An 8,841-nucleotide genomic window follows, 5' to 3' on the forward strand; every position below is an offset into this window, starting at 1 on the left:
ACCAACTACAATGTACGCAGAGTAGGGAGAACACCAGAGTGACTTTTCATTTTTAAAATGTTTGAAATATGTACAATTTGATACAGTTTCAGGATGCTCCAGACACCCAGCCACTTCATGTAAACCACTGACAATTTCTAGAGCACTTTGAGAGACTACACTATGATCATGATCAAATTTTGCAATTAAACTTAATGAGGGCAACAGACACTTCTCAAATAAGAGATAAGTCAATTATGACACTCCCCTACTCTAAGGTATTCACAAGATGACAGATAAACAGGGTTTTTTATTCCCCCTCTTCCTCCTTCTCTTCCTCCTCATCCTTCTTTTCTTCTTCCTTGTCTTCTTTGTCTTTCCCTTCTACCTTTTTCCAGGTAACTTTAGTGGGACCCTTTGCACCATCAAACTTTCCTTTAGACTTATAGTCAGCAACATCCTTCTCATACTTCTCCTTCAGCTTTGCTGCCTTAGTGACGTAAGGCTGTTTTTCCCTGTCACTTTAGTTAATCCACACCTCATCCACCGTTTTTGCCATGCCTCCAATAGAGATGCCAGGATTTGTGGATTTGATCTTGGGGCAGAATTCTGAACAGAACAAGAAGAATCCAGACAGTCGCATTTTGAGGGCATTAGGGTCCTTCTTCTTGCCTCCCTCAGCTGGTCCATTATCCTTTATTTCCTGATCATAGTGTACTTTATCCACCTTTGTCATTTCATCAAATTTGGTCTTCTTTTTCCCAGACATGGTCTTCTGCCTCTCAGAGCACTTCTTGGAAAATTCTACAAAATTGACAGGGACCCCTGAGTTTTTCTTCTTATGTTCTTTTTTTCACATCTGCGCAAAGAAGGCATAAGCAGACATCTTGCCCTTTGGTTTCTCGTGGTCACCTTTAGCCATCCTGACTGTATTGTTTCCTAGTCCATCTCATGTGTTTCTATTTGTATTATCCTAATGACTAATAATTTTGAGCATTCTCTCATGTGGTTATTGACCTTTTGCGTATATTCTTTGTAGAAATATCTACTCCAGTCTTCGGGGTGTTTTAAAATTAGGTTGCCTTCATGTTCTTTATATATTCTAGATACTAGGTTCTTATGAGATACACGATTTGAAAATATTTCCCTCCCACGTGAGTTATCTTTTCACTCTCTCGATAGTGTCCTTTGATGTGCAGAAGCTTCTAATGTTGAAGTCCAATTTATCTTTTTTTCTTTTGTTGCTTGTGCTTTTGGTGTCATACCTAAAACACATTGCCTGATTCAAGGTCACAATGATTTATACCTATGTATTCTATGAGGTTTATGGTTTTAGCTCTTCTATTGAGTTCTTTGATACATTTTAAATTAATTTCTGTATATGGTGTGAGATGAGGTAGAAGTTCAACTTTATTCTTTTGCATATAAATATACAGTTGTCCTTAACCTGCTTTTTGTTCCTTAAACACTTTGATCATTTGTATAACTTAAGGCTTCCTCATTTGCTGTTTCCTTTGCTTGGAAATTTCTTACCTCTCTTCCTTGTATGGCTGGCTTCTGACTTTTTAGGTTTCATGTGAAATATCACCTCATCAGAGTGTCCTAACTACTCGATCTAATCTAAAGTTGTCCTTATTCCCACCCCACCACTCTATCCTATCACCAAATTTTATTTTTGTTTTAAAATTTATCTCTCTACTTCATTAATGTTCACTTGTTTTATTGGCTGTCTTTCCAACTAATAGGTGAGCTCTGTGAGACCAAGGATCTTGTCTGTCCTGTTATCATTGTATCTCCAGTCTCTGATACATAATAGGTGGTCAACAAATTATTATAGAATGAATGTAGTGGTCCCATAAGTAGTAGTAATACTAATAACAATTACCTCAAAATTATTTTGCTACTTAATGATTTGTTCCCATAGTATAATGATAATTTTTTTAATTTTTTAAACTTTTTCCCTAGGTAGAAGAATTAAGTCCTGAGAAGGGTGAAAGTGACTGCCCAAGGTGAAACAGGGAATCTTTGATTTGTGGAGCAATCTTCACAGCATTAATTTAGCTTGTGGTATCCCACAAGAGTAAAGGGAGAAAGACACAAGAGACACATGGTTTGAAGCTATTCAAGGCCAAATTCAAGCTGCTTGGACCTGCTTCCAGCCTCCCTGTATTTCCTCAAAGTTTGTCTAAATTCAAGAAAGAAAACCAGGTGGTACCAGAGTTGATGGCTCTTTGCCAAGCACAGCAAGTATCAGCCACTGAGTCGCCCCTTAGAACTCATTAAAAATGAAAAAGAATTGTTAAGGAAGCTGGAAATACTGCTTCATTTCTGGGTGAGATTGATTTCTCACAGCTCATCCCTGGTTACCACCGGACAATTGTTGGTCGATACAGCACTTGAAGCTGAAAGGATATGTAACCACTTTGCCCCAGTCCTCACTTCCTTCCTGAGTCACTTCTTCCTGAGCCACCTCTTGTCCTTGAGAAGCTGTGGTATGTGGGAAACAGGGTGGTTGGGGGAGGTCTGATCAATCTTTGTCTCCTTCACAAGTCCTTGTTTCTTTACCTATCCCTTAAGTGTGAGTGTTTCTCAGGGTTTCTCCTGTTCCTGGCCCTCGTATTTGACAAACACCTTTGTTCTATCATCTACCCGTAGGCTAGTATCTTCCCTACATGAACTTTCAGCCTGGAACTTTCCCCTGAGCTCTAGACCCATATAACTATGTTTATTGCACATCTCCACTGGGATGTACAGAGATGCTTTGAACCTAATAGCGAAGCTGAACTCAATAATTTACTGATCCTCACCGTCCACTACCAGGGAGAAAGAGTGTGGAGAGGTGGGGATACTGCCGTGTGCCTGTGTTCTTATTTTAATGAAGGATATATCTATGCACAAATTTTCTCAAAGCAGAAATTTAGGATTCATAAAATATTTCTCCCTTTCCTTTACTCCTTTTTGGACCCTGCCTTCTGTCCTCATCCAGCCTCCTACCTCTCTTCTTTCTCCAGGTTTTTTTTTTTTTTTTTTTTTTTCTGAATCTGTTACTCAACAGACATAAGAGCTCTGTGGCTTTGGAAAAGTCATTTAACTTTTCCAAGCTTAAGTTTCCTGCTCTGAAAAGGGGGATAATGTTTATTTCATAAGTTTATTGTGAGGATCAACTTTACTATTCAAATTTTAGGAATCATTACTCATTAAAAGGCAAGTCCTGCTTGCAAGGATTAGGCAATGTTTGCCTGTAATTCCCAGCAAATATTCTTAATGACAGCCTCCTGGGCAGATCTTCTAAATGGAAGGCATGTTAGAATCCACCAATGTGCCTATTATTTCCCCAGAGATCAGAATTACATCCCAAGAAGTGATGAAATGAAGTTGTTTGGCTGTCAATTGCTTTACTCATTGCTGCCAAGAAAACATGGTTTATATCGCAGGTCACTAGGCAAATGCCCAAATGTTCTCTGGGGTGGTCTTAAGCTAGCACCCGAATACTTAGCCAGAGAACAAAGCTGAGGTTTATAGAGTAGGGCTTTTCTTATTGTATCATCTTTGCTTCCTGCAGCTGTTGCTTCATGGGATTTGGTGGACAAGTAGTCTAGTTTGTAGCACTGTCTCCACTGGCCAGCCACTGGCCCTATCAGATTACCCCTGTAGAAAAGGTTGCCATGTATTTCCTGAGCTCCATGTCTCATTTCCTGAGCATTTTTTTGGGGGGGGCGGGAGACTATCTTGTAGCCTTCACTTTTCCTTCAGCCTCTAAGCCAGCACTGAAATGGCAGAAGACATGTTCATCCTTTTAGCTCTTTGGATGTCCTTCTGTGGTGTGGCTGCCCAGGTCTTTTGGAGCAGCCTGGCTGCCTATACTATTCAACAAAGCCAGGAAACTATTGCAATGCTATAATAACCAACGAGATGCCTAGAAACCAAAGTCTTTGTGAGTGAGATCCCAAAATTGACAAAGCTCCGTGATTTGCTTTAGGAGACAGAGGCAAGAACAATGATTTCTTGGTTCTGGAATGCTGCTTCTCTTGTTTCACTGAATTTTCTAACACTGAGTTTTAGAAAAAATTCTCCAGGAAATGAATTGGGGTGGTCTGGAAAATCAGCCATGCCACCAATGGCGACTCCTCCACATGATTTCACTTACTGAGAAGAGAGGGATGTTTATGTTAGAAAGTCTTTGAAAGACACTGATGGCTTTGTAGTAAGAGAGGTAGGACGAGGAAGAATAACAGAGGAAATACTGTTGAGAAAGTTGGTAGAGGATTTGTTCTTTCAGCTTTCTGGACCATCATTTGGGATACTGCCTGAAGAGTAAAATTCTACTCAAATCTTCACTAACTGGACTATGAGAGAGTGGACTTTCTGTTCCTAAGCTAACCAATCTCATAATTAGCTCAGCATTGAGGTACTTTGAATACGGGGGCCCAAGGTATATAGAATTCTGGTATATAGGACTTTTTAAGAGTTTTGTATTAACCTCTTGATGGAAATTTTCACTAAATCTGTTTCCATTTATTTAATTATTTATTTTGAGATGGAATCTCACTCTGTCGCCCAGGCTGGAGTGCAGTGATGCGATCTCAGCTCACTGCAACCTCCACCTCCTGGGTTCAAATGATTCTCCTGCCTCAGCCTCCCGAGTAGCTGGGATTACAGGCGCCCACTACCATGCCCAGCTAATTTTTGTACTTTTAGTAGAGATGGGGTTTCAACATGTTGGCCAGACTGGTCTCAAACTCCTGACCTCAAGTGATCCGCCTGCCTCGGCCTCCTGAAGTGCTGGAATTACAAGCATGAGCTACCGCGCCTGGCCACTAAATCTGTTTTTATTGGTACATAATACATGTACGTATTTTCAGAGTACAAATGATAATTTGATACATTCATATAATGTGTAAAGATTAAATCAGGGTAATTGGAACATCCACTACCTTAAATATTTCTCTTTTCTTTATCTTAGGAACAATTGAATTATTCTTTGCTAGCTATTTGGAAGTGTACAATAGATTAATGTTAACTATAGTCACCCTACTGATCTATCACACACTAGGTCTTATTCTAACTGTATATTTATACCCATTGACCAATCTGTACTCATCCTCCTTCCCCGCTGGTTTCCAGGCCTCTGGTAATCATCAATCTACTCTTTATCTTCCTAAATCTGTTTTTTTTAAATTTACTTAAACATAAATATGCTTACAGAAAGATACTTATAGTGGTGTGAATATAATGCAATTTAGTTTAACTTACCCTATTCAATTTGGACCCAAAATTTGGTACATGATTTTAGTTAAAAAAGGATTTGCAATCTGTTTTATTTTCATCTACTATAAATATAATAAAAATCCTCCCTCAAAAGCTGTTAAAGCAGGCAGCGAGATCCATGAGCAAATTTATTTTTGGTTTACTTCTGAATAATACACAAATTGCACTGCAAAAGCTTAAAAGTTGGTGCAGCAAAATATTTTTGAAATGCATTTTAAAATATATTTTGAAACATATTGTGTAGTGGAGAGAAGCCTATGTGTAACATATGAAACAACTATAACAGCAATCCCATTTTTGTTAATATTGTGTGTAGCTTATAAAGCTACACAGACCAAGATAGAAGTAACTTCTTGAATCCGAGTTCCAGTGGTATGCTGGAGCTGGCTTGTAGCAGCTTCTAAGAATCGATTGTGCTTATCTCTTCCCAATTCTACTTTTACTGATGTCAAGCTGGTAGCTTGAAATTGGCCATGATGGGAGTATTTATACTACGGCAATCAGCAAATGCCACAAATTACGGCTCTTTTGCAGTCCTCCACCTCCCACCTCCTGAAGCCAGTTACTAAATGTTTACCAACACACCACATCACTGCTTAACACTATCAGCTCATCCTTTGAGGTCAAAAAGGAAACTCAACAAAAGAGTTATTGGTTCTCATTTTTATATACTAAAGAAATATAAGTTTCATCTCTAGGTTTTCAATCTGTAACTGAAACTATAGTTAAACTATAGTTTAGGCAAGGAGTACCTTCCATATCCAAACCGTATTGGTGAGAGGTCATGGAGTTCATATGATTTTAAATTTGCAAACACGTATATACAAATTTCCCAAAGTTCAAGGGCAACGGGACTCTAGAAATGATTTTTTTTTTTTTTTTTTTACAAAATAAATGCTTCTGTCTTTGAAGACTAGAACAGAACATACTGATAAGAGAAGAAGAAACTTTGACAAAAGAGGAAAAAATAACTTAAAATATGTTGGAAAACAACATCAACAGAGGTTCAAAGGATAATTAACAGAAAAATACATTTTCATAAAACTACCAAATGTTTGGCTTAGCTGAACTCCAGTGTGTTGCTAACTCACAGGGAATAGATTTTAACTAGTGTGGGTTAACTGGCACCTTAACAAAGCTGACAGTAAGCAGTATTTCTTTTTATTTCACCATTTTCCCTTCCTTTCCAACCTCTTTCTCCTCATAATCAATATAATGTCTCTACCATAATCTATCGATGTGTGTTTAACCAGGGGTCAACATCTTTTCTCTGTAAAGAGTCACTTAGTAAATATTTTTAGGCTTTGTGGACCATAAGATCTCTGTCACAACTACTCAACTCTGCAACTGTAGCGTGAAAGCAGCCATAGATGATACATAAGTGAATAAACAGTGGGAGTGTGCCAATAAAACTTTACAAAAACAGACAGCCTACTGGATTTGGCATGCACAGTCTCTGGCTTGCTGACCTCTTGTCTAGACTGCAAAATGCTGTGGGGGTGTTGATCTCATTTGGGAAATGCTACTGTATGCAACAGTGTTTGGCAAATGAGGGATGGGGATGGGGCATATATCAGAATCACCTGTCACCCATATCTTACCCTTGCAGAATCTCTTATTCCAGACTGATTAAAGGCAGGATTTAGGTATTCCCTAGTTTCCTTTCCAGTACCCATTTTAGCACCATCCCGTCCCCTAAATACATTACAAGAAGTGTTCCTTTCTCAAGCCTTTCCACATAATCTTAGGAAAGCATGGCTGAAGAGCCTTTTTAATTGAAAACATATCAAGAGCCACAGAAGCAAGAAATTTTTTTTTCTGAGAGAGCGTTCAGCTGTTAAGAACAGGAAAGAAAACTTTGCCCAATAAATTAGATTATTATTTATTATACACTTCAGTGTCTATAGAGAAAAGAGGATAAAAAGAAGAAAGTAAAATGAAAGCAAAATGGTACTCTTCTTAGAGTTTCAAATAATGATAGGTTTCCCAAATGACAGGTTTAATCACTAAGCAAAGGGCAATATTTACTGCTGTGCATAGAGTGGGGATCATCTATTTTTTATATGTCAACATTTTCAGCCATATCTCACACAGTTACTATGGGTCAGTTAATATTAACCTATTTTTAATGAAGGAGGGCCTAACATTTCTTTTTACATAATCCTATGTCTGAAGCAATGGCTCTTAAGGGAATGACAGTTTGGAGATTAAAACTTAGTTGGAGGGCTTACACTGCCAAAAGTCTGACATTATACCTAAGGGGTCATCTGTGCTTCCCCCAGAAGCATGATGACCTCAGTAAGCCATGATTACAGATGGAAATGTGATTTATTACTGTGTTGTAGAACAAAACGGTAAAAATTGCTGATGGAAAGTTGCTAGATAGACAAATACATGCATGAATATAAAATTACATCACTGATAAAAAGCAGGATACAGGTGGTATACACAGAAGGCAGGAGAAACTTTGTAAGTTCATTAAAGAATCATGGTACAATTAATATGTTAATTTATGGACATATTTTGAATTATGGCCACAAAATGCTAGAAAATAGGCCTAATCACCTTTGTAGAATTCTGGTGAGGGAACTGGGCCATCAGAGAAGCATAGATACTTTGGATCAGTCCAGTGTGCTCTGTTAAGGGAACCATTCTTCCTTCTAATTCATTTGGATTTGTTCAACAAAGTTCCCCATTCACAGGACATCTAGGAGGGGAAAAGAGACATGTATGAAAATAATAATAATAATAACAATAATAATAATACAAGGTAGAAGATAATAAGTTTCCTAAAATATGAAGTGTCAGGGACATTCATACGTGGAAAATATGACATCAGTTTGGAGTAGAACATCAGGCAAAGCTCCATTCATCTCCAGACCACTCAGCTCTTTTCCCAAGCAGAGGAGCAGTTATTAGTGCACTGGGATAAATTAAACACTGACTTTTGATTGTATTATTACTATAAAAATATGTTAGTTATTCCTTCCAATGTACGATTTCCACAAATTCTTTTTTTTTTTTTTTTTGAGGCGGAGTCTCGGTCTGTCGCCCGGACTGGAGTGCAGTGGCCAGATCTCAGCTCACTGCAAGCTCCGCTTCCTGGGTTTACACCATTCTCCTGCCTCAGCCTCCCGAGTAGCTGGGACTACAGACGCCCGCCACCTCGCCCGGCTAGTTTTTGTATTTTTAGTAGAGACGGGGTTTCACCGTGTTAGCCAGGATGGTCTCGATCTCCTGACCTCGTGATCCGCCCCTCTCGGCCTCCCAAAGTGCTGGGATTACAGGCTTGAGCCACCGCGCCCGGCCCGATTTCCACAAATTCTTAAATGTAAGCTCATTACAACTTGGAGCCAAAGATTGCTCTGCTGGAGCATCTTCCCCATCAGGCAATGGAAATCAGTTTGGGGAGAAGAGGTTGTTCTGTCTTATTCTATTTAGGCATGTGTTCTCTCAGTCACTTCTAGCCACATGGGTCTGCTACCTACCGTGGTAGAGACTATTTAGGTCATTGGAGGAAAATTAGAGATAATCTCTGTTCCTCAGCAGGCTTTTGGGCAGTAAGTGAGGAAGTAAGATAACGCAGTTCAAGAG

The 8,841-nt window shown here is 38.9% G+C and overlaps 1 pseudogene; it reads right to left on the reverse strand.

Annotated features, from left to right (window-relative positions):
• Window positions 1-289: 289 nt before the first annotated feature.
• LOC105519989 lies at window positions 290-901 on the reverse strand (annotated as a pseudogene).
• Between the last annotated feature and the right edge of the window lie 7,940 nt (window positions 902-8,841).

This window comes from Colobus angolensis, unplaced genomic scaffold (genome assembly GCF_000951035.1).
Source record: "Colobus angolensis palliatus isolate OR3802 unplaced genomic scaffold, Cang.pa_1.0 Scaffold366, whole genome shotgun sequence".
NCBI classification, from domain to species: Eukaryota; Metazoa; Chordata; class Mammalia; order Primates; family Cercopithecidae; genus Colobus; species Colobus angolensis.